This window comes from Pteropus medius, unplaced genomic scaffold (assembly GCF_902729225.1).
Source record: "Pteropus medius unplaced genomic scaffold, Ma_sr-lr_union100, whole genome shotgun sequence".
NCBI classification, from domain to species: Eukaryota; Metazoa; Chordata; class Mammalia; order Chiroptera; family Pteropodidae; genus Pteropus; species Pteropus medius.
The window spans coordinates 32,045,726-32,073,658 of NW_024351730.1; the positions used below are offsets into that span (position 1 = coordinate 32,045,726).

At 34.8% G+C, this 27,933-nt stretch overlaps 1 protein-coding gene across 25 annotated transcripts in view; it reads right to left on the reverse strand.

Annotated features, from left to right (window-relative positions):
• MAPK10 (mitogen-activated protein kinase 10) overlaps positions 1–27,933 on the reverse strand; it is a 431,719-nt gene that overhangs the window by 185,644 nt on the left and 218,142 nt on the right. The window contains exon 1 of one of the 25 annotated variants that reach the window (XM_039845813.1): positions 25,277–25,328. The exons of the other annotated variants lie outside the window; for them this stretch is intronic. The gene's annotated coding sequence lies outside the window, so the exon portion shown is untranslated. Of the gene's footprint in view, positions 1–25,276; positions 25,329–27,933 lie in introns of those variants that run through there. 25 annotated transcript variants of the gene reach the window in all.

Here is a 27,933-nt window from a genome sequence, read left to right on the forward strand (position 1 = left end):
TAAATATGATAAATTGAAGCTTAATTGCTTTTTAAAAAGGACAAATACTGAATCTATATACCATACCCACTGAGAGTGAATTTTCCAATCTTTTTGAGTCTCGAAGGATATCTTAAACATTATGAAATCTTCCTTTGGGACTAGAATGAATCATTTATCACCTCCCTCTTTTCTTCCTCATGACAAATCTTCCACTGATTTAGCAATGACTTCATACCTGGTTCACAGTCTCCCTCTTAATCTCTGCCATTATGCTGTGTAAATTCAATCCTCATGTGGTTGACCAGTCCAACAGTCTTGCCTCACAGTTCTCTGTCCTTCTCAGTTCCACTTACTACCCACCTCCACTTTACATCAGGCATCCATGTTTAGGCTTTATATAACTCTGAACAGCCACATTTTTGAAATCTTAAACTCTAAAGTCAAATTCATTGAACCACATCCTCTTACATCTCCAGTTATTTCACACATACTCCATCTTCTCCACCCTTTAATCTCTCCGTTTGGTCCCAATTCATCAGCTTACTCCTATTTATTCTCTTTTTTATAACTAATCTAAGCATCATTTCGAATACAATCTCACTAAACCCCTTAACTCCCATTCTGTCAGTCAGTTTATCAGATATTCCAGGCAAAACTTCAAGCCTGGATCAATTCAGCTTTCTATTCATTCCTCTTCTATGCCTAGGCTGATAAGGCATACTAAAGAAAAGGCAGAATGCAGAAGCATGACAATGAATGGTATGAAAAATTCATGGATTCCAGCTTTAACTGGGACCTCAAAATTGTTCTGCATTCCTACTCATTTCCTTATATTTTGTCCCAAAGTAGCTATGTGTAATCCCTCTAGGCCTTCTGCCCTCATTACCTACTTTATCATTTTAACAAACAACCTAATTCCGTACTTCATAGAAAAAACAAAAGTCATCATTTGCCTCCTCACAATACTAAATTACTTATAAGCAACTCGATATTTCTTTATTCATTCCTGTCCCGGTGGCAGAGCTCTTTTTCCATTTATATTCCATTCTCTCTCCTCCATTTCTCACTTCCTCAACTACCTCCCACTATAAATTCACATCCTCCTGCCCAACTGGGTCTTTAACCCCTCTTATGTTGGCTCTTTCCTCCTTCATCTATAACTTTGCTTAAGTCTCTCCCATCATTAAATTGGAACAAAATTTTTATTAATCTATACCCCTGCATACCATATTGTTTTTCCTTTTTCTTCATAATCGTATTGGTAGAAAGAGAGGCCCATGTTTGTTGTCTTTCTTTCCTTACCTTACATTTATTCATCTACCCAATGCAATCTGCCTTCAACTCCCCATCCCATGCCACCAAATCTGCTTTTGTCCAGGTCAACCTTGACTCCAAATTTCAAAAATCAAGTGGAAACTTTTCAATTGGGACCTTACCTAACACTCCTGAAACATATGGTATACCTTGTTGAAATTATTTCTCTCTCTCTTTATCTCCTCAAGTCTTTGCTCAAATGCCACCTTCTTGTCTGTCTACCCAGGCTAACCAATTTCAAATTGCAATACTGACCCCTGCACTCTCAGTCTACGTTGCTCTATTATATTTTATTGTATTTTTCATAATTTAACAAAATATAGAATTTACTTACATATTATACTTTTGTCTATCATTCCTCAATAACAAATAAGTTTATCCACTGTGTTCATTGACATACTCAACATTTCATACAAAGTAATAGCTCAGAAAATATTTGTCAAAAAAATCAGTCTCTTTGTTTCCAGGACAGTGGTCTATCTTGGCTTTACTTTTGACTCAGTTTTTTCTTCTTTTCTTTTGCAACCTCCTCTACATCCCTGAACTTTTTGTCTTCCCCAAGTTTCCCTCCATAGACTTTTTCTTCATGTTCTCTCTGACAGGTTTCAGCCACTGTAATGGTTTGAACTACCTCCTTCTTTTTAGCTACTGAAATACCTATATTTCTGGTCCAAATCTTTCTTCTTAATTTCAAACCTATATATATAACTTCTTCCTAAACACCTGTACTTCAGGGTCCCACATACAACTCAAACTGAATATACCTAAACTCTCATCCAATGATCTTGTCCTCCAACCTACTATAGCTGTTCATTCACATGGTCATAACCTAGATCTGTATTTATATGTCTTCCATAAAGTACCATTTCTAAGTTGAGTACAATATTTTACCTAAAACCTTCTGGTGGAGATGAATGATAATCTATGTTTTATGTAACCAAACCACAATAAGAAAATTTACAGTTCAAATAGTATGAAAATAAGATATTTATAGACAGATCAAGGAAGGCTTAGCTCTCAGCTCTCAGTGATATTTTGTTCCGTAACTTTGAATAACCATTAGGTAATTAATAACCTAATATACTGAGTTTTCTTATAAATGTATAGAGATAAAATTTAAAACCATTACCCTTTAAGCCATTTGTATCTCAGTGAAAACCTAATAGATTGAAGCAAGACAATCACATTTCAGAGAAAAAAAACCATAAGATTATAACTAAGTAGGACTAGCTCCAAATTTCAGAAAAAGTGTGACATGGGCCAAAAATAAGCATGATTATAAATAATTTTAAATAAATATTATATGTACAGTGTGGAATGGTAGAAATAACACTGAGCCTGAAAAATGACAATCTGAGTTCAAATTTTACTTGTACTACTTATTATTTGACTTCAAGCAAGTTAATAATAGCAGCAAACACATATGAGCATTTAATTTCTGAAATTTGCTCTTCTAGTAGTTTTACATTTTGCAACTGTCACAACCCTATAAAACAGGCACCATCATGTTCTTCAGTTTATAGATGAAGAAACTGAGGAAAGGAAAGGTAAAGTAGTTTACTTAAGATCACAGTTTGTAGCTAGCAGTCATGTCTCAAACCCAGATTGTTTAACTCCAGAACCCATGCTGTATTTTGAGGCAATGCTGTTTATAACACTGGGGTTTCAAAAAATAAAAAATAAAACTGAGGATTCAAAACCAAAATCGGGCTTAATTAAAGTAGCACAAGAAAATATCACTTTGTAGACTTGAGAGCACTATCAAATGTAAGTTATAGAATTATTAGTCCAGTAAATTGATAAACTCCAAGTAGTGGTGTCTTTCTTTAGTTCAAATTTGTACTACATCACTCCCTAAATGGATATGAGAAGCAATTTCCTTGTTGTAGAGGATACTCTGAATTGAATTTCATTGTTGAATTGCTCTGCAGGGACCTTGAAGATAATGTTAAAAGTCCACTGACATTCAGGGGAGACCTCTTAAGCATCCTGGCAAATATTTCCCATAGTGGTTAATTGTAGAAAAATATACTACAACTCAAAAGTTGTCACATTCTTTACCTATTAATGGGTTATCTTCATCTGTCATCCTCAAAAGGAAAATAAGTGATTGGCTTTCTATAAAAAATGCAGTTCTAGAGAAGTTGAGTATTAATGCCATTTAAAAAAGATATTTAGTCCCATAAGAAAAATTTTGCCCAAAGTTTGAATCCACTAGAGTATTCACTGTAATTATATTGTTTTATTTATTCATTCATCTATTCAACAAACTTTATTGAGTATTTACTATGCAAGACATTGCATAAAATGCTACAGATGCAATAATGTGACAGACATGATTATTGTCCTCACAAAGTCTACTGTCCAGTGGGGAGAATTTAAGGGTTTCAAATTGAATATTTTATTAACATGGTAATTGTCTTTGGGGAGAATTTTTTATGCAAAAAAAATTACAACCCAAGAGAAGTATAGTATGCTACAGGACAACACAGAAGAGGCATTGAGATGTCCTCAGTAACATATACATGAATGGCCATGCTAATGTATTTTTCATTACACAGAAAAATACACCATTATTTTCACTATTTATGCCTTGAAAACTAAATATTAAGATATCAGCTAATGCCAAGGGCTATCTGAATACAGCACTTGATCTAGCTCATTGTCCTTCATATAATAACAGTTTCAACAATTCATCACATTATTACGAACCCTGTTTGGAAGATTCTGTTGGTCACTTACTATTTAAAATCATTTGCAGGAGCAAAATGTAATGTGGGCTTTCTTTTTTGTAACAGGAACTGAATTTGTCTTTCAGTGTGTCAAACGCTAGCTCAGTTAGGAACTTTAACTATCTTGTGCTCTATCCATGCTTTTCTATTGTTCATTTGATTCAACAAATAATAATTAGAAGCATAATATGTATGGGCAAAGGGTTAACAAATTTTTTCCCTTCCTCCCTTAAAATTTGACATTCAATTCACTTTCTATATCTGTTCCCTTGGCAACCTGATAAAGGCGGTAATGTTAACTAACTTACTAGGGAGTATCACTGATATAAACATAATATCTGCTGGGTTAATTGCATCTGGAGTGGGAAAAACTATAAATGAACAATAAATATCTGAAGAGGATAGCATAGCTTTAGACTCTTGTAATTGGGCATACCTTTTGTAGAGACCATAGAAGACTTGCGTATGGTGTTGTTACAAGAGGTATTGGCTCCTGTTGGATGTGAGGCTCTTAAGCCAGAGGAACTTTTATATCTGCTCCATCTGAGAATCACTTTTTTATACCTAAGATGTCACTTGGGGAACCAAAGCATATACCTCCTGGACTGCTGTATAGATCTCAGCATGGACTGCTGCAAAGGACTAGTAAGACCAAAACCTGATGTTGTCCTGCTGGCCAGCTGGGATTCCTGCCCCCATGTCCTTCTAAGTGAATTTGAGGCCAAAGTATAACTTATGGTAAACTTTTGAGCCTGATTATTTAATTGAATCTAAAAAGACTCTCTGTTTCTTCAGAGATTAGAGTAACAATAGGTAATAGGAAAGTACATAAATAATTAATAAATATGCCAGAAAGATGTTTCTTGTTACCCCTTTCGATATACCTCGTGACTGAGTTTGTACTGTGTACTGCACCCAGCATGCTAACTTATATGTCTGACATATAGTAGAAACTGAAGAATATTTTGTTGAATGAATACGTAAATAAATATATTAATGAATGAGTGAATAAATGATTTTCACCAATACAATGGATGAAGGAAGCTGAAGCCTCAGTTCTCTCAACTTTTATTAGATCTGAACCCAGCTTTCTGGTCAACCCAGCTCTGCCCTCTCCTTCTGAATCAAGTCACTGACCCTCTGCCTGACATCTTGTGCTAGGTAATTTCCATTTGCACCTCCAAATCACCTCTCCAGCTTTCTCTAATCTGCTCCGTGTCCAGGAGGCTGACCAGCATGTAACTCATTAACAGATTTCCTTGCCCTCTGGCTTCCTGTCGAGCCACTGAGCAATACCATAAGAGATGAAAAGAGGGTAGAGAAAGAGGTTGGGGTATTTGTTCTTCCAGCTCCCTCCTTATAGGGCACATCGGGGTGGCTGTCAAAGTCATCATTAATGTAATATGGCCCTCTCCACACTATCATCTCAGGGTTTCAGGAACCACTGTCCCCTCACCCCACATGTTTATGGGTGGTAATAACTTCTTGTTACTTTCCCCTGGAGATCCCACTATCCTTTGTTATTTCTCTACACCCTATCCCAGGATTTAAATGAGTTCCTTTATTAAACACTCCTTAAATTACTAAATGCAATTATGCTGTTTCTTGCAGGCCTCTGACTGAAACACCTTCGCTTCTCCTATTTCTTCAGATCTCTTATACTTTCCTGCTCCTAATGTGTCTACTTAGTTTGGCCACCGGCCATGACCTACCTTCCATGCTCCTATTTTTTCAAATTTGGTCTAAGATAGCTGGAATCACTTCTAACTCTTGATGTTTAACTACCCCATTCCCCAAGCCCTTGCTATATTTTCCCTAGTCTAAACTAACTGCTCGTGCCCTTATAGCCTATACTACTTATACACTGGCAGGACAAATAGAAATTCATTTTTGTTTTGAAACACAGGATACAGTTAAGAGAGCAAAGGCTTTCGATCTGGATGGATGAGGGTTTGAATTTTAATTCTAGCACTTCACTGGTGCCTGAGCAAGTCAACAAAACTATCTGATCTTCTATTTCTTCTGCAAATTAGGGAGAACAAGACCTATCCTGCAAGGTGATGTATATTGATGTTGGGCATTCAGTATGTGTTGATAATGTATATTCATGTTAGGCATGTAATATGTGCTGAAAAAAAGTGGTAGATTATATTATTATTGATTGCACAGTGATAACCCAAGAGCTGCGATAAACACATTCCAACTAAGGTTTCATTTCCAAAGGCCCGTTCTATTATATCGAGAGATTTTAAAATTCTATTTAGCTGCAGAAATCTTCCACTGCTTATTTCTCTCATATGAACACACAATATCAAATCATCACAATTATTGATTATGATTGTTGTTTAAAGATCAAAATAAACATTTTTACTGTTTTTAGTTGCGTCAGATATAAACAGCAGAAAAGCTATAGTTCATGACTTTTATTTTTGCTTATAATAAAATGTGTTTTAATTTTGAAATTTGAAGTTAATGAAAAAAAAACCAATTAATTCTATTTTGCCCCCATCAGTGCAACATATTATGACAATCTTCACAGTGTATAATTTTCCTTTAACATTAAAGCTACTTTTTGTAAACTAGCCAAGATATTTGGCATGGTTGCCAGTCCAAATTAAGAATATGGTCTTTCAAAGTGCAAACATTCACAGAGTAAAAAACTTTCCAAGGCAAATGAGTTTCACACCACAGAAGAACAAAAAGAGACAAGCTACTTCTGTTTAGCTTCTCAGCATGCGTTAGAAAAATCTTTAAATAGCCCTACCAACTGAATCACCCCTAAATTCAGAATAACTGGTAAGCTGTGAATTGTGATATTAAGGCCGCTAGAAAGGACTTTTTAAATCCTCTGTCCTTCTTTCTGATCTCTGTTGATGATGTCTGAAACTCCTTTGGTAATAAAGAAAGAAGCCTCTCATAATTAGAAATAAATTTAACATGCAAAAAGTTATTAAGCTATAATTTACAGTTATATTTGTATTCATTCTTACCTGATTCTGATAAAGAGTTACAAGGAAGGGACTGAATGGTTGAAAAGGATGAGGCTGGGAACACCAAAGACAAACACCATCTAATTCACATTTGTGCTTAAGGCTGGCCTCGCACCCAGCTCTTCGAAATTTGAATAGAATTCCTTATATGCTTCTTTCTGCTAAAATATGTCCCCTCTTCTCAGTTTTTGGTGGTCCTGGAATTTATATAGAGATTTTTTAACCTATTCAAAAGCATTCCTTTGCCCAGCAGCCTTTAAAAAAAATGCTGCTATGAAGTATGCAGATTCAAAGTCTTTGTTAAACCCAAAGGAGGCCCACCAGCCTAAGGAACTAGTGGGTGACTCCCTTGAGTATCCACTGATATAATTTGAAATGCATTAGCTTTGGTGACAGAGAAAGAAACACGTATGGGTTTTCATTTCATTTGTTTTGTTTCTGGTACAGGGGCACTGAAGCAGAATAGAAATAAAGATTAGAATGCTTGAGTTCTCATTTAACCCCTTAGGATATTTGAAACAAACTGAGAGATGCATTAGAGGCATAAGCTGCAGAAACTATTTTTAAGAGCTTTTTCAAAATGCCATCCATAAGCAGTGCTGTTTCAGTGTTGAGGTGACAATGTGACACCCACAGTTGAGGCAAAGTTCATTTCCCTTTCTGCATGAGTGCCAGGCCGCTCTGACCCTGAGGACCAATGGCTTTCTGAGCAGCAAGAAACAGCATCTTTAACACAGACCTCAGCATTTTCACATATGACAACAGGGCTGCTTTATAAGTAGGGGCATGGATAAAGCGAAAGTAGAACCAAAAAAGGAGTAACTGGCAGAAAATACTGTAAAAGGGTTAACAAATTAGTTCAAGAGAGCATGTGAGGATTTTTTGTAATTTCTCTGAAATATTTGCTGTGAAACACTGAGGAAAAAAAGAAGAAACACCTGGCAAATGGAAGATGAGGTTGTTTCAGCAGGTACAGAGCTGAGAGTTCCCATAATGAGTAAAATAATATAATAATAATAAGAGCTCGGGCTCTGAAGTCAGTACCTGGGTTCAAATGCCGGCTTTCCACTTAATCACTGTATGAGCTGGGTCAAGTTATTTAATGATTAGGGCTTCAGTTTTCTCATCTGTAAAATGGAGGTAATAGTCCCCACCTCACAGTGTTGCTGTTTGGTTTCAAGGGCTCATTCATGCAAATGGTTTGAATAGTGACTAGCAATAACGACATACATTTGAGTATTTTAATTTGGTCCCATTTGTGCTCTCAGGCTGATGATGTCAGAGATGTCTGGAAACAGAGGTTAAGTAACATCCTGTAAGCCAAATAGACAGTTCCTACTCTCTCCACCATCCCAAGTCATTAGAGTAACAATTGGCACACATTATTTAAATATCCATTCAAATCATGTTTTAAAAAAGTAACAGAAGAAGCTTATGTATTTGATCCCTGTTGACTAGAGTGTGTTAATATCTTGGTGAATCATAAATGAACCAGGATTTTGAGACGCTTCATTCTGTTTGCAACTCTGAAATTAACTTAATCCTCTTGGTTTTTGAATTGATTACTAAATCTGTATCTATACAATCATGCCTAGACAACACAAAATATGAAAAACACAGCAATGTAAAAAGTACTGTGTGTTCCTTCAAAATTATAAAAGTTTTCATCTGAACCCAGATCAAATCCATCATTGGCGGTGCAGGTATATATTTATGTACTGTATTGTCTTCATACCAGAGTTCAGATTTACTTAAGGAACCAAATTGTTTGGATTATTTCGGTCACCAAGCTCAAGCTTCAATAATGAGTGACTAGATGAATCAAATTAACAAATCTGTAATTCAAGTGTAAATGTATGCATTCATTTGGAAATTAATTAATAATTACAAACTACTGTCCTCAATGAAAAAGCTCATAGAAGTTACTCTTTTATCATAGATTTCCCCACAAATGCTTTAATTTGCTTCTGCAAAAATAAAATTGCCCTGCTTCGATTTTTAGATAGTGAGACAAAAGAAAAATTCTAACAAAGCCTCTGAATCAAAAGCCACATAAATGTACTTATTCCCATTATATCCTTTTTCACCTTCCTACTATCTCAAGCTTTCCGTATCTTAATTATCTGAGTACTCCTATGAGCTACTTCTTTCCCTCCAGAGGTCTTCACATATTACCTGCTTTGAGGGCTTGCAGGACTAATATTATCATGCCTTTACCTTCCCATTCCCCTCAGTCACCATCAGAAGTCCTAGCCTGCCAAATTATCCATTCTGTCAGGGAGGTTGATCCCGTTACTGCTCTGGGCATGTCCTAATCTGTCCCTACTCTCCTATACCCTTCCACTTTGCCCTCTAGAATTCAAAGTCTTTCATCAGCAAACTCCCTCACCTGTGTCTCAAATTATTTTTTACCTTCTTGCTATAACTGCCATCTGCCTTTCCCTTATAGTGCTCTCAATAGGTGGCTATACTTTATCTCACACCCCATGTTTCTCAGAGATTTTAAGTAAAGTTAGTTTGCTCTTTCCTCTCTAGTACCTTTTCTAAATAGTTTCTCCTCCTTTATCTTTCAAAATCCTAAGTCATTTGAAAGCTATTTCCTTAGACTTTACCATTCATTTCTTTCTGATGTCATGAATCCACCTCTCAGTCACTCTCCTTCATTTATTAATGAACTTACTAACTTGTTGTCTTTCTTTCTTCCACTGTCGTCATTCTCAGTGACCTCAACATCCATCAACAAACATGCTGCCCACTCAGTTCCTTGACCATCTTGGCTCTAATGACTTTTTCTTTGCCAGTATCACATAGTTCTGCTTCATAAATAATTGCAGCACCTCCAAAAATCTGAGTTCCAAAATACCTCGCTTGCATCCAAATCACTCGTCTAATAATCCGTACCAGTACTTTACCATCCTTGCTAAGGTTCTCCAATCCATTCTCCCTACCACTTTTCATTTCCAATGCTTCCCGCCCCCAATAAGCTTGCTTTCCTCTTTATTCAGCATCTCGTCCATGGTCCAGCACTATCATTACTTTCTGAAAAGATTTGCTGACAGATTGGATTTGGGGTGGAAAAGAAAGACAGGAGAATCAACTCTGTCTCCAAGCTTGTAAAGAATAGAGCTGTTATTTACTGAAATGGGAAGGCTCTTCCCTGATCATATGTGCATGGAGAAACCCTGGCTCTTGTTCAACACAACTATCCAATTATCCTTGCCAGAATCTGAACAATTGAACACTGCTAGAGAAAATCTTGACCATAATAATTAGTCTCACTTTAAATCTGAGTCCATATTTCTCAGCATTGCCAATAATAATTCATAATTCTTCCCTCGAAAATTCAATTTCCATTGAATTCCATTCAATTTCCGGATGACTCTTTTGTTCTTTCTCCTTATTCTCCCAAAATCTTCAAAATCCCTTCTGCTCCACTCTCACCTCATATTCATAATTCAGGAAAACAAATGTAATCAAAGAACTACCTCATCTTTCTATCAGCAATTCTTGCTCATTCTTTCTCACTCTCCTCCTGCTACATTGCAAGTAGTATTGCTGCTCAGATCTTTGCCAATCCTCCCTCTGTGCTCTAAAACTTACTCTAATATACTCTCATTTTCTCAAAGGTTCTTCCTATAGCAAGTTCTTTTGCTCTGCTGAATCGTTTTCACCAATATACAAGTGTGTGTTAACATCACTCATCCTAAAAACAGAAAACAAAAGCTTCTGTTGAACCCGTGTCCCCTTCTAGCTACTATCCCATTTCTCTGTATCCTTTCACAGCAAAACTCCCTGAAAAGTCTACATTTGTTGTCTTCAAATCCCTTTTCTCCTTCTCTCTTGAACCCATTTCAATTAAGCTTTGCTCTTACCATTCACTGAAGCAGATCTCGTCAAATTTTAATGACTCCACCCACGCTGCCAAATCCAGTGATAAGATAGAATTTCAGGCCCTCAACATGCTTGACCTATCGGTATCACTTGACATAGCTGACCACTCTCTCCTTCTTAAAAGGATTTCTTCACTTAGTTTTTTTTAGCTCTCTGCCTAACTGGTCTCTCCTTCTTAATCTCATCTCCTGACATCCAAATGTTGACGTGCCCAGACTTCAGTCTTCAAATTTTTTTCTGTGTGTGTGTATGTGTGTGTGTGTGTGTGTGTGTGTGTGTGTGTGTGTCATATCATCACCTATTAGGTGTCTCAAAATTAAAATGCCCAAAGCCAAATAATTGTTTATCTCCTAAAGACCTACCCATCCTGAGATTTTCCCCCATTTCAGTATATATCAATTCCGTCCTTCCAAAACCTTGCAGCCATCATTGGTTCTCCTCTTTTACTTTAACACCCCAAATACAATTTGTCAGCAAATCCTATCTGCTATACTTTCATTATATATCCAGAATTCAACCATCTTCATCACTCTCACTACTATCATCCTAATCCATAACACCAGAATGCCCTCCAAATTAGTCTCTTTGCCTCAATTCTTGCTTTCCTGGAAACTCTACACAAAACAACTGTTGAAGAGGTTTTTTTTTAAAAAAAAATATGTATCCCTCTGCTCAAAACCCACTATTGGCTCCTCACTCTGAGTAAAAGGCAAATTCCTTATAATGGTTCACAAAACTCTACATCATTTAGTGCCCTGCTTTTTCTGGCATCATCTGCTACCATCTCCTCATCCCCAGTCAATTTACACTGACCTCCTTGCTGTCCCTCTAAAAAGCCAAGCACATACCTGCTTCATGGCCTTTGCATTGGCTATTTCCTTTGCCTAAAACTTTTTCTTACGTATCCACTTAAGTACCCTTACTTTCTTCAAACCTCTGATCAAATGTCATCACATTAAAATAGCTCTCCATGATCATGTTAAAAAATTATAGCAAGCCATCTCCACCTTCAGCACTCTGCATCCCTCTTTTGTTTTTATTTTTATCCATAGACATTATCTATATCTACAGTATATATTTACTTCTTTATTGTTTGTTTCTTTCCATCATAGTGTTGGGGGTGAGTCTCTATCTCCTTTTTTTTTGCTGTTTTCCAGCATCTAGAACAGTGGCTAGAATGTTGAATGTGCTCAGAAAATATTGATTGAAATTCATTCATTGTAACAACAACAGGGACAAAATAGGACTATTTCCACACACATGCATTACTTCCTTCACCTTACTTTTGCCATCTCTCTAAATAGCTCCACTATCCACTCCAGTTGCTCAAGTGGAAAACCTGTGTGTCATCCTTGGTCCTGTTTTTCCCTCATACCCCACATACCATTCTTCAGGAAGTCATGCCCACTGTATCACAAAATAGATCCCAAGTCAGGCCGCTTTCTCACCATCTTTACTGATAAATCTCTAGTTCAAAACTTGAAGATCTTTTACCTAAACTACTGCTTTCTAGTAGCTTTCTGCCCCCTAGTTGCTTTCTGCCAGTAATTGTTAGTCTTGACATCAACCCAGCAGTCAAAGTGATAATTCTAAAGCATAAATCAGAGCACACCACTTTCCTACCTCCAGGCTTCCCAATACAACTGAAAAAAATCTGAAGTACTTACCACAGCCCACAGGCTCTGCGTTAATGGCCTCTGGCTGCCTCTCAGGTCTCATGTCCCTCCATCCTTTACTGTTTACTACGCTCCAATCATGTGATTCTTCTTTCTCTCTCTTAAACATGCAAACCTTTGTTTATTGCTTCTGATGTTCTTTCTTCTTACAATACTCTTTCCCCCAATCTTCATATGGCTGCCTCCATCTCACCATTCAGGTCTTAACTGCAGTAACATATCCTCCAAAGTGCTTCTCTGACAATTCTAGCTAAAGTTACTGATCCATTCTTCCATTCTCTATATATTGCCCTACATTTTAATGCTTTATAGAACTTATCAGTATGTGAATGAGTGAATGAATGAAAGAATGGATGAATGAATGAATAAATAGATAAATAGATAGATAGATAGATAGATAGATAGATAGATAGATAGATAAATAAATAAATGGACAACTTACATATAATCGTCTCCTCTACTTTTTTACTTCCAGTAGAATGTAAACTCTTTGAGGGACATGACTATTTCTCTGTTATTCTCCATTATATTCCCAGTGTCTAGAATAGTACTTGGCACATGATATTACATATACAGTAATGATTTGATTACTGACTTCATAATGTCTACCAACATTTATTAAATAGCTAAAATGCACTTTTCTCTGTTCAAAATATGAAGGCTGTATAAAAGTGAAAGTAATAAAATATCTATACTATGAGATAAAAAATAAACAAATTATTGAAATGCAATGTGATATTCTCTGCATTACTCTCCATGCTTCCTAAACATAAACTACATAAATTACTAGAACCCGCTAGCCTATTAGATTGAGCTGTTAGGCTGTATAGTGAGTACATCACCCTGTCATTATGACATATGCCTGAACTCCTTAATGTTTTTGGTTCCTGTCATTTTGACAAATGCAAATTTCTCTTCACTAGCCTCATTGCTTCAAATCTCTTCTTCCACTTAATTCAAATTGCATCTTCTAAAATCTCTTTTTATCACCATGACTACCTCGCCACACTCCTTAAGTTCTTCCTCTGATTTCGTAGGTCTTAATAATTCACTTCAGAAAGTGCTTGAGTGCTTACGAGCACATTGAGTGTGTACATCTTGTCTCATCACTCAAGGCCCTGCATTTCTATACCCACTCTCTCGTTTCTAAGCAGCCCACTTCATTCATTATTTCATATTTTTCTCTCCCTTTGTCAACTATTTAGATAGTACTTCACTTCAAATACTGCATTCTTTGCTCCCACCTGCTCAGCCAAACCCAACTTCAGTCTGATTAACAGTAAATTCCTAGATAACAAAATACAGATCATAGGAAAGCAGTTAAATTAAACCTCATCCTAATACAAGTTCCTGTGAAACAATATCCTATAGTTGTCATCAGTCCTTAAAGTCATATAATATCACAGTTCTTGTATAATACTAGTACAAATATTTAATAAGAAAATTCTGATTAAAAGTGAGCTGGCCTGAATTTAAAAATTAAAAAGTCATTTATTTTTTAAAATAAAATGTTATCTTGAGACTGTTTTCTGAATAATTGTATATTATAATTCAAAGATTATTATGAGTATCTTGAGGCTATATCAATTTATAAAAGTTTATCATTTTAAATAAGAAAAATGCAGATATTATGATAAAATACCTAAATGTTTTTGAAAAAAAATCAAAGTATTTTAAGTGTATTACATGAGTCAGTTTATTAGAGCGTCCATTTAGGCACAAAAATTGAATGCAAAATTCTAGTATGTTCTAATTCCAAACTAGAAATTTTAGATCTTATTATTCAAAAGTTTCTCAGCTTTCTGAAATATGAAATGAAGAGATTAATTTGACTTTAGGTGCTCAACATTTTAGTACATTTCTTAGGAGCTCATTTTTATTTATTCCATTATATTCTCAATGTCTAGAATAGTGTGCATGGCACATGGTATTACATATGCATATCCATTTAAACAATGAATAAATTTTACAATCATAAATAAAATTTTAGGAAGGTAAAATATTGTTGTAGTCCAGTATAACTAAAATTTTGTGTGTAGAAGAATAGAAACATTAAAAGATTCCTAAACTCCAGACAGTTGTAAAACATGAAACTGGGGATGGGCAAAGCCAGGTCCTAAGAAGTCCCAAAGGCTTAAATTCTTTGACTCATATAGAAAAAACAGTATAAGATAAACCAAATGTCTTTTGTTTATCTTTGTGTTTAAAATTAAGATGGTATTCATACTTACTCTTTTGATCCATTTTCCTATACCATTTTGAATACACCATAAAAATTAAGAATTAAAATCTTAATTGAGGTAAAATTGACAGTGAAACATACAGAACAAATTATAATTTGATGATTTTTTATATATACACCCTGAAACCACCACCACCCCAAAAAATAAGGAATGACACCATCATCCCATAAAATTACTTCATGTCACTTCTAGACCATCCCCACATCCCCTAAGCAATCACTGTTTAAAGTTCTATCACCACAGATTAGTTTTGTCTGTTCCTACACTTCATAAAATAGAATCATGCAGTGTATAATTTTTTATGCCTGGCTGACTTTCCTCAGAATAATGTTTTCAAGATTCCTACATGTCGTGGTATGCATCAATAGTTGATTCTTTTTTATGAATGCATATTATTCCTCTGGATGAATAGATCACAATTTGTTTAACCATTTACCTATTGTTAAATTTTGGGTCATTTTCAGTTTGGGACAATTATGAATAAAGCTGCTATGAACATTCAAATATAAGTCTTTTGTTGAAATATGCTTCCTGGGTATATAAATTTGGGGCAGAGGAGGTAAATAAATATCTACGAGTGGAATTACTGGGTCATAGGTAGGTACATGTTAACTTTTTAAGAAACTGCCAAACTACTTTCCAAAGTGGTTTTACTATTTTGTCCTCCCACTGGCAATAGATGAGAGCTCCAGTTGCTCCACACATCACCAACATTTGGTAGTCAGCTTTTTAATTGTAGGCATTCTAATGGGTATAATATGGTGTTTCATTGTGGTTTTAATTTGTATTTCCCTAATGACTGAAAATGTTGATACATTTTCAAGCGCTTATTGGCCCTTCCTATGTCATTTTTTGTGAAGTATCTGTTCAAATCTTTTGCCCAATTTCTTTAAATGGTTTATCTGTCATTTTATTATTGATTTGTAGAAATTGTAAAAAATATATTCTGGAAACAAATTCTTTGTCAGATTTTATCCTGCAAATATTTCTTCTCAGCATGCGACTTACCTTTCTATTTTCCTAGCACTGTCTTTGGACAATCAAATTTTTTTTAATTTTGATTAAGACTGATTTTACCAAATTTTTTCTTTTATAATTAACAGTTTCTGGTTCTTGTATAATAAGTTTGGCCCAACCCAAAGTGTAAAATATATTTTTTTTTCAGAAGCTTTATGGCTTCATCTTATATATTTAAATCTATAATCCTCTCAAATTATTTTTTGTTGGTATGAAATGGAGCATAAGGTTTATTTTTTCATACATTAACATTAATTATTAAATTTCAAGCTAAATATTGTGTGAGAAACATAAAAACGCAACACAATTAACATCAGCACTTAAAAATGATCTCTTTTACATTTACTTGTTGTTGTCGTTATTGTTGTTGTTACTACAGCTCATGTTTGCACAAGAATAGTCCAAACAGAAGTGAGCTAAAAATGGTTCACAAACCTAAGGAAGACAAAGCACTTGTGCCATTTGCCTCTGACCGAATACCACTTTTTCTGAGGATATTTACTGAACAACCCAAGCTTAGGAGATTTCATAGGCAATCTCACACATCCTGGGGTCAACATGCATATTAAGCAAATTACATCATCTGCTGCTCTTATGAAATAGCTAGCATTGCCACTGATCTGACCGTCCACCCAGAAGTCCACTTTAGCCACTATCTGCAAATGTGCAGTTGTCCTTCTGGATAGTTGCTCTATGGCATAATCACCAGCCTTCTTTTTGATAAAGATACCACCATATTATTTTGCAGCTGTCATTTAAATGAGTACACCACAATGCTATTTTGCAGATATTTTTAAAATTCTACAAAATAAAATAATCAACTGAAAACTAACACTTTAACATATCTAATTATAGAATCTTATTATTTTACTAAAATATTTCTATTTAATTTAGGTACACACCACCATTCTTGCTTTAGGGAAACCATAAGCTCCACTATAATAAAAAGAAAATAAAAGCTGTGTGAGTGAAGAATTTTATCTCGCCCAAGGACTAACAAGAGAAAGATAATTGTTCTAAGCGGCTAACTCAGCCAAGATGTAAGCTGCACTTATTAGCAAAATCTAAAAAATTCTCAAAATAAGAGTTTGCATTTTATCCTATTCTAAAATCTTGTCAATAAAATCAGCTAAGGGAAATACTAAACATGCTTCGCTTCACTTGTATCTTTATAGCATAGATGTTAACTGGTTCATGACTACAAGGTCAATAAAATAATTTAGGAGAAGCCAATACAATATTGTAGCGGTGTCACTGATGTCCAGATATTTTGGCTTATTGCTAGGAGTTACCAAGTCTCATTCTCTGAGCAATCAGGTGTTTATATGTATACTGCCTGTATCATATTTGACTTTGATATAGCACTATTCTAAAGTATTTTGGAATAGGGAGCTAATTTTTGTGTAAAACTCAAACACCTGGTACAAAGCGCTGTACTCAAACAAACAAATGCAGCAACCAAAAGTAATCAAAAGTAATTCTAATTCCTAGTTTTACTTCTTGAAAAATATTAAAGGAGATCCAACTTACAACCCACTTCTTTAAGTTCTCTCTTTTTTTCTTATTCCTATTGACTTCCAATTTTCCAAACTCCATAACTCTCCCCACTCTCACTTTCAACTCTCTTCCTTAAAACTTCTCCCCTATCTTTCCATCTCTTGATGGGTCTTTCTCTTTCCTTTCCCTCTTCCTTTCTATCCCTTGCTGCTCTCTTTTTCGCTCAAGACAGTATCTTCATGCAAGCACCCATGCATGACCGTTGTTCAGCCTCTAAAGATTGTGCTATTCTGCATAGTATATCGGTTAGGCAGAGGAACAGAGAAAACCTGACTCCTTAATATTTTCTGTTTCTGTCACATACACAAAAACTCTCTTCAGAAAATCTCACGATATTTTAAGTTACTCAGCATTTCAGTGTACCTTCAGCTAGTAGTTATCTGTCAATCAAACTTGACAGAAAGATCGAGGTTAAAGCAATTTTCTCAACTAAATTGAAGATAATAAGGAATTTGGCTTGGGGCTCTGTCTCCCAAATTAAAACATTTTCCAGTGAACACCAAGTCTCTCTAAGGCTTTACATGTATAAACACACCTTACTTGTCTTCCAAACTGATTTCACTGGCATTATAAATTTTCTCCGCTTTAACAAAATGAAAGATCTTGATTAAAACAAAATTAAATCTATGATAATAATTTTGTTTAGTCATTGAGTGAACATGTACCAGTTTCTTCACAGAATATGCAATTCCGATCATGATGGATTCTGAAAGAATCACTTCAAATTACATTGTCTGATAAGTAAGAGAAATATAAAAGCCCATATCTACATATCTGCTTAGGAAATAAGAGTCAAGCTGATTTTGCATAAAACATAGAGCCACTAGGTGTTCCACCGCTAGAATATAAAGGTCACAACTTAAAATAATCTATACAATTTTTCAGGTAAAAGTGAAATCTGTGACAAGGAAATGATATAGTCTACTGCTAATGGGTGATTCCAAATAATTAATTCTATATGATACATACTTGGATAATCACACTTAAAATCACATTTTTTTCAAATGTGGAGGACCCAAAGGATAATAAATACTAGAGAAAGTATTTCTCTAGAAAGTATTTCTCTTTTCTAGAGAAATACTTCATCTTGCTAAAGGCCACTATAGTGCAACATCTGCCCAGGCTAAAAGATTCTAAAAATCAAATATGATTTCGCTACTCTAGAAAAGACTTATGAGAGTAGAAGTGCAAAATCAATAATATGTGCTCTAGTTTCCAAGGTGTAAAGATACATGAATTTTGAGTTTTAATTAAAAATCCATCTCTTTCAGGAAGCTTCCTATGATAAAATTAAAGCATTTCCATCTTATTTAGTTTCAATGTTTTTAGCACTCTGTTCATGTTTGATTTGGTGATTAAATAGCTAGTATTCAATGATGCCTGTTTGACTTCTTTGAATCCGTTTATAGAATCCGTTTGTACTAATCAGGGTACAGTCTAAGCTACTATAACAAAGAGGCCCTAAAAACCAGTATTTAAATAAGATAAATGCTTATTTGCTTCTGACATAATATGCAAAGGTAGATAGACAAGCAGTTTAAGTCCTGTTCAGGAGGACAGCTAGGACCCCATACTGACCCCTCACATGATGAAAGCATGTCGTGTCCAAGATCAGCATCCATTCAGTCATTTTTCAGCCAAGTGAAAAAAAGAAAGGCAATCGGGGCAAGCCGCTTTACCTTTCCCAGAAGATGTAGACATTATTCCATTCACGTTCCATTGGCCCAACCATAGTCACAAATCCATACTTAGCTACAAAGGAGGCCATGTGCTTAGCAAAAATTCAGGGCATTCAATTACTAATAAGAATAAATGGAGAATAAATACCAGAGGATAATTTGGCAGTCTCAATCAAACCAATAGATAGGAATATTTCAAATTATTTCCACAAATTATAACTTCTAACGCTAACCATAAACCACACAAAAAAAAAATAAATAAAGTACTTGGATCCATATCCTTCCTTCTTATTTCTTTTAGTTAGTGAAGATCTATTCACCCTCCTTTTACCTTGAACCTATCTTATCTCATTTTCCTTATCTCATTTATTCTCTTTCATCTATAACTTCAAATGCTCCATATCTGCAGGCTCCTTCCCATCAAAATTTGCAGGTTTAGATCTTTTTCATTTCTGTTGTTTAATTCCCTCCAGCTACTTTCTTCTATAACCCTTCTCATAAATTCAAATTCTTAAAAGATTCCTTTACAGTAGACAGACATGCTGTTCTATGAACTAACTTCATCAGAATCACCTTGGGAACATTCTAAAAATTCAGATACCTGGGTCTTAGTCTGGGGAAAGTCAATTCAGTAAGCCTAGCATGGCATAGGATCTGTATATTTAAAGCCCCCAGATGATCTTAAGTGCACACAGGTTTAGAAACTCTCCATCTATACTTCCTCAGCTCTTATTCATACACTTAATTCTGTTTCCATCCTTACTAATTCACTGGGGAGATTATAAAAATTACATCTCTATCCATCTGTTTAGACAGGCTAGAAAATCACAAGTCACTCTTGACTCCTGTTTCTCCTTCTCTGCCCACTCAACATCACACTAATCATTAATCTCCTCTGTATTTCTAAAGATAACATTTATTGATTGAAGATTACATTTGCCAGTTGAAGCACTTCATACGTATTAGCTCCTTTATTTCTCTTAATCCTAATTGTCTGGTACTATCATTATCACCAGTTTATAAATGGGACACTGAAACTCAGAGAAGCTAAAAGATAGCCCAGCATCACAGTGCTAGCTAAGTGGCAGCACCAGGATTTACAAAGTCTGATTCTGAGTCCATGGTCTCAATTCTCAACTGCTTCGTTATTCCTTAAATATCTTTGTAAATTGCTCAGATCTCACCAACTTAGTTTGTACCACGTCATCTCTTCCCTGGCTTAATAAAGTGGCCTCCAACTAGTCGCTAAGGCACTGCTCTGTCTTCTCTAACCAGAGACGTGTTCGTTTTATCTCACTACAGAACCTACTCGACTCTGCTCACTAGAGCACACTATGTCCATCCCTTCTCATCGTCACATTCCATGAGACCATATTGGTAGCTTTAAATCAGCATAGTGGAAATATTTACACTATAGAAATGGGCAAATACAACAAGCCAGGGCTGTTAGTTCCCCTGAAGAGCCAGTTTTAAACATTTGTTGACACACTACTGTCTCTAATTTATTCATTGCATACCAGTCACTTTTTAATCCACAAGGTTAATCATGATCACCTGATCAATTTTTCAAACTTCATAAATCTGGGCTAACTGTCTCCTTTTTATATGCTCTTAGAAGGCCTTAAACTTCTTCATCCTACCAATTATCACACTGCTACAATAGCCTGTTTACTTGTTTTTATTCCCCCATTAGGCTAAGGATAGAAAGTACTTCTTTCATTGTAGCCCTAAGCACTTGAAACAATGCCTACCTGACACATAATTAGTGTTTAAGAATTATATGTGGAATAAGTGAATGAAGGAACAAATAAACGTGCTTTTCCCAAATACTTACCAAATATTACTCTTCTTTAGCAATATCCTCATTACCCTTTATTCTCAATTCATAAATCATACATTTCAGTACTTTATGGATTACAGATCATCTATCCATCCCCAAATCATACTTTTAAAAAGACAGCAATAAACCTGACCACGCTTTTAAATATTAGAAATAGCTACCTTCATCAAAGTCACTAAAAATGCTCTTTTGCATTTTATTTGCTCATATTATACAAAGTTTGGCTTGGAATAGAATTGTAGCCTCAGCTTCCACTGTGCAAGTCTTCTGGGAAAGAAAGTAGCTCTTGACAGCTGGCTTCTATAGTTGGAAAAATGCCACAAAAAAACTGAATATGCTGCTCTTCCTTAAAATAAAACTCTCTCCTTCATTCACGTAATTAATGTTGCTTTAGGAGCTTTATTTTCACAGATGAGTACAGCATAATAAATGCAATATATGAATCTCATCTATAACTAAATTTTTGACATAATCTGCATCTAAATTCTAACCCCCAAGAAAGTTAACAAAAGTTCAATGTGTTTTTAATTATATGTGTCTCACACACACATCACGAATATTAATACACACACATACACACACACACACACACACACACACACACACACTAGTCTTTGATTTTCATTAGAATAGCTTATCCCAGCATCTAGAGCTTCCTTTTTCTCAATTTTTTTTTTTTTTTAAGTAGTACTTTCACTAACTTTCTTTTATCTCATATTCAAATATTACTTCAACTATCTCTCAACTCCTATTTTAATTTAGAAGCCTGTTCGCTGACATAGTCTATTCAAATATTAAATCAATTTTTTAAACAAAAATTGATCATCAACTGTGTACCTAACTCTGTTTTAGGCAATGAAAAAAAAAGAAATGAGAATATCATAGAAGATTCCTTCCCTCTGGAAGCTTATATTACAGTAAGGGAGAAAGATGAAACATATAAATAAATAAACTACATACTTTCAGAGAGTAGTAAGTGCTACAGTGAAGGAAGTCAATGTGATGGAAGGCAAATGTGCCAGGTCAGGGAGTGGGCAGGACAGGATAGGCAATTTTAGATACAATAATTAAAAGAGGTTTCTCTGAAGGGATGACATATAAATTCTGATGGCAAAAAAGACATTCAAGGGTATATTGTAGGGAAAGGGATTCCAAGCAGAGGGTATATGTAGTAAACTCAAATGAATATTAATTTATTCATTGATAAATATTAGTGTAGTATGACAGAGAGAAATGACAGAATAGTGATTTCAAATCAGTCTTCTATCATATTTAATTTTATTTTCTTTAAGAAAATACACACTTATAATGTTAATTATAAGCTTATTAAGCTACCAAAATGAAGTCTCTGCACCCAGAGCTGGGAAGAGATGTACAGTGGCATATCGTTATAGAGTAATTAAATCAATGACACAGATACAACAGACATAAATAACCTCAAGAGAATGAATAAAATAATAACAATAGTAGAGTGTAATTTAAATCATTGAGAAATGATGAGTCTTGAGTTTTTATTATTTTCAATAGTATGTAATTAATTGTGAGTTTATACAATTTAATTTTAAATAAGGACTGTGTTTAATAACCAAGTAACAAAACTCCTTAGAATTTAACAATTGGTTCTTGCAAGCTGGTACAAGCCAGCTCCAACACAGCACTACTGCATGATTTCTTAGAGTGAGGGATCTTTCATCAGTCCAGAAACCAAAAAGGATCCATAGAAATATTTATTTTTGTGTCCTGTTCCCTGCTGCTAAATGGCTTTTCTCACTCCCCCGTCACTCACCTCAAAACAAAACAAAACAAAACAAAACACACAAAAAAATTGTAGACATATATCCTGGTAAGTAAACTTAGTTATTTTTTTAAATTTTTATGAATTCGTATACATTATTGTTAAGATTTATTTATTAATTCAAGGTTCTGGGATCCATACTAGCTCTTAGCAGTAACAAACTGATAAAATTGTTTAAAAGCAATCATATAACAAACTTAAATTTAAAACTGATTACTAAGATGCTTTTTAAAGTGCCTAAACATTGAGATAAAAAGTAATGATTATGTGACTAGATGGCTAAGCAGAAGGTAACTTTTAAAAATGCTAAATTCTTTTTGCAAAAGCAAAGTACACAAGAATGTCAAATAATCAGCATTTTACCATGTTCCAAGTTGATAAATATAAAAGCATTGCTAAAACTGTTGCACACTAAACACTGACTTACATGAATATGTAATTTTATCATTTTCCTACCTTTAGCCACACTTTCGCTATCACTCATCTAAATTTAATTTTATTAACAAATGGTTTACCAAACATTAACAATTTCCACTGTCTGTTAGAAGCCTGGAGCAAATGGTACCATTTATTTTTAAGAGCAAACAAATACACACAAACAACATGTAATACTATTTCTAAAGTTGTCAAAAATTAAGGAGAGTTCATTTTTGGTTCTCTAGTATAAGGAATAAAGAGTTTAATAATAATAAATTATATTCAGTATACAGTTTATTTTATATACATAAAACACAAAACTATAAAATCATTATTGTTTCCTAAATATGTATTTCAGTTAAAACCAAAGCTAGAAAAGACTGTGGGCTTACACAGAGACTATTGCAAAGTGGTTTTCTTTAACAATAACTTGTCTGCATTATCATTTTGGCATATGTTTTACTCAATTTTATGTATGGAGAATTTGTTTTAAATGAGCTGTATATAGTATCATAAAGTCTAGGCTAATTGCCAAATTGGCTGGAAGCCCTTACTAACAAATGTAGCTTTCAAGAACAGCAAAAGAAGTGGCCTGGATACTCATTAATTTGACAGAATTGGCTATAATTCACTAACTCCCTAGTGTGGTACTACATTTTGTATCAGAATAAGGATTGCCGTTGGCTATGGTATCCACTCCAAAATGGGGACATAGTGGCCTGCTCATCTTTCACTAAGCTTATTAAACATCAGATGGAGCATTTAGTTGTGTGTGGTTGAAGGAACAGATTATGTTCTAAATCATAGAAACTTAGTCACTGAAAGGCAAGAGCAAGTTATATATGATCCAGGAATTCATATGAGTTAGAAGTTTTGCAATATCACAAAACCTGCTAATAAAAAAAAAATAAAATTTACTAAATACTAGAAATGTTAATTTAGCTAACTTTTTAAAAGAAAACTTAGAATTAAAAAATAAGACATAGCCACCTTAAGTTATCAATGTTAACATCACTAATAATATGACATATTGACATCATATACTCCCTGATTGAATGCACTAAAAAGGGCATTCTTCCTCCACATTCGTAAGCTTGATTTAATCATAAAATAAAACATTTTAGATAAGCTCATTAAAGAATGTTCTGCAAAATACTTGACCGTTATTCACCCAAACTATCAAAGTCACAGGAGACAAAGAAAGACAAACCTACACAGATTGAAGGTGATTAAAGACATATGGTAAGGAAACACAAGTAGGATCCTGGATTAGATCTTGGAACACAGAAAGGACATTAGTGGAAGAACTGGGCAAATATGATTCAAGCCTGTAGTTTATTAATAGTTATGTATCAATGTTAATTTCTGTTTTTGTCATTGTACCATGGTTACATAAAATGTTAACTTTAGGGGAAGCTGAGTAAAGACTGTATATGGAAATTGTACTATCTTTGTAAATCTGTAAATCCAATACTACAAGTGAAAAAAACTACGTAAATTTACAAAGTATAGAAAAAATAATAGATATTACATATTTTATCATCAAACAAACATGTGATTGTTGATTTGTCATTTTCTCCTTTTCTGTCTTTTCCTTTTCTTTTTTTTTTTTTTTTTTTTTTTGATTAAGCTTCTGAACATTCATCCTTGGAGAAAGCACACATTCTGCAACTTGAGTGCCTAGCTTCAAATTCTGTCTCTACCATTTACTGTGTGATTTGGGGCAAGTAAACTTCTTGTGCCCAGTTTCTTTGCTGTGCAAATGGGAAGAATGATAACTGCCACATAGAGTGTTGTAAGAATAAATAAATTAATATATGCAAAAAACTTAGAACAGAGAGTGGATAAAGAAGCAGCATTTGACATAAATATCAAAATAATTTGGAGGCAGGGTAACGTCTCCCACTCTAGAAAGCAAAATGGGATAACTCTCTCTCTGTTTACTCCCTTGCTGTAATAAAGCTGATATTACTGGAAGGTGGCTCATCTAATCAGATGCTTCTGACTGGAATTTTGACTCCTGAGAGGATAATATGTAAAGGGGAAGCATTAAGCAGAATCAAGCAGGCAGACAGTTCCCAGCCCCAGCATTCTAGCCAACCTCTCCCCAGCTGAAAATCAGACTGTGCTCTTCACTGCCTACCTTTTTTTATCTTGGCAATCTTCTCACCTTGGATCTTCGATGCTTCTCTGCTTTGTGAACCAGCATATGCCCTTCCAACAAATCCCTTTGCTGCTCAAGTTAATAAATGTTGGGTTCTGTTATTTGCAGCCAACCACAAACATGGTGTATGTGTGCCCCCCTGACACTGTTACCCAATGACTCAGTTTCTAAAGTCTGGGAGGACAGGTGTCCCTAAGTCTTACTTCTGAAAACATGGTCTTCGGATCACACTTTAACTGAAAACTCAACAATGAGAGCTTTGAGACAATAAGTTAAAGACAAAGGAAATTCCACTGGAATGTAGGGTCCTTAAGGAAGGGGACACAGTCTTTCAGCTGTGTCCTAACTGCTCATCATGCAAGTTCTCTCCAGTCTCAGTATAAATAGTAAATAAAGGTGGACTCCTATTATTCATGGGGATTTAATTGACTATTGATTGGAGTGATGCAAAAAATGGCCCATAGTTTGGGTTTGTTCTCAAGACAACTCATTGTACATTAAACACTAAAAATTCAATCTGTACCCTTCAGTGGGTGCTTCATAAAAATACTTTGATAGTAGAGAATGGCAACAGTATCTTTGCATCGTGCGTGTGGAACAAATCATTTGAGAGATGGAATAATTATCGAAAAGCCTAGATTACCACATTAATTTGATGCTATTGATAAGAACTCAGGAAAAAATTATTGGGCCTTATAAGAAAAACTCAATTAAAAATTTAGATTATTGGGTTACAGAGTTAAACTACTCCTTAGGCTTAGATTGGATAAGATTTCATAAGAAACTATAACATAATACTCACATAGTTAATTTGAAAGTGCAAGCATAACTCTCTACAACAGTTTGTGAATTTAAGGTAAAATGAGTATGCTGTGCACTCACTGCTAATCAAGAATCAAGGATTCTAATCAAAAATCATTCCATTAGTATAATATATTTAAAGAGAATCTCTCAAGGCAAATATTGTATTTTAATTAATCCTAATGTAATTCTGATAATTTCTTGGACTTGCTGGATATTTATATAACTGCAAACTGCTGAGAAAAAGTAGAAACAGCAATGAAGGTAATTAACAAACTGTAGTGCAACTATAAAATAGTAACAAAAATGGGAAACTGCCTGGGTAAATACATACCTAAAAAAATACTTTAAATTTTCCCTAGTATCAAAAGGGAAGACTATTCCTACCCATCCCTTAGAATTTCGCTTAGAAAATCTGAAATTTTAAATTCTTTCTCTGTGTTTTTGAGATATACCTAAATCTTTTTAAAAGCTTAATAAGCTTCATGCCAGTTCTGCATCCAAGTAATGTATTTCTTGGAGGTCTCAGAGCCATTTCTTTGAAATGTGAACTTCTAGGAGAACGGATGGCACTCCATTTTCCTGTCTCTGTGGGAATTAAACCTAGGTACTTGGCTTCATGATATTACTACCTGCTTGTCATAAAAACACAAGAAGTTTTATTTTTTTCTTTGATAAAGATAATTAACATGTATGTTATGAATTGTATCTGCCTCGCTATATAAAAGAGTGAAGTTTCTTTTCCCCTTTGCAATCTCCTTACAAGATTGCTCGTGATATACATCTCAGTCTAATTTAATGCTTAATCAAAAATAAAACAGTTTCATTCTTTTCTACATAGATGAGAGTCACTGGGGTGGCAAGAGATTTTATTTTTAATTCTATTTCCCCAACCCAGCTTATTAGTGATGAGGTACAGCGGGAAAAATTTCTATGAGAGCTAGTAACTTCTCTCTGAACAAACCCATGCTCAGTTCTGGAAGCCATGTAAGATATGCCATCAGACACAAAAACATTAAATAAAACAAAAACTGATCAATATAAGCTATCAACAGTGCTGAAGGAAAAAAGTAAAACAAAACCCTGAATAATGTGTTTTTTTATGTTAACTCAGTATCACTCTGATAGCAAAGTAAGGCACAGTAGAGAAATGTAATTTCAACACATAAGAGAATAGTGTCCTTATGACATGATAACAGACAATAAATGACGATCACTTTGAAGGAATTATATGTAATGTGGTAAAATAAATCACCCAGAAGGCTGGAGCTCTGCCAATTTTAACTCGGTTTTTTTTTTTTTTTACAACATTCCGTAAAGGTGCCAAGAAAAATTTTCGATGTTAAAGGTGATGGTGTTGACAAGAGTGAGTGATCATAAAGTTTGCATGCTTAGATATATGATTTTGTACAATGGGGGGAAAAAGTGTATTTATGATGTTTTGTACAGTTAAGAAGCCCTTTCGTAACCACACCCAGATTTCACTTATAGCTTTTTCTTTGATTCAAGCTAGTTGTGCCTAGATAATGGCATTGTGACTCACTTGCTTTTTTTCTGCCCTTATCCTTCCACCGTTGTATGCCTACTCTCTCAACCATTAAGCCTTAGGATATAAAGTTCTGGCCAGTGTCAAATATTTTAAGAATAAAGCCTCAGGTCTGTGGATCACGAGGACAATAAGTTTCGGTTATACTAAGGATAACATCTCGGCTTTAGGTGTGTTTCAGTCCCAGACCCATCAAGACAGAAGAGCCCCATCAACCATCAGACCAAATGGGATGAAGCTGTGGCTGATTCCAGAACCAGACATGATGACCAATTTCCCAGCCCCATCC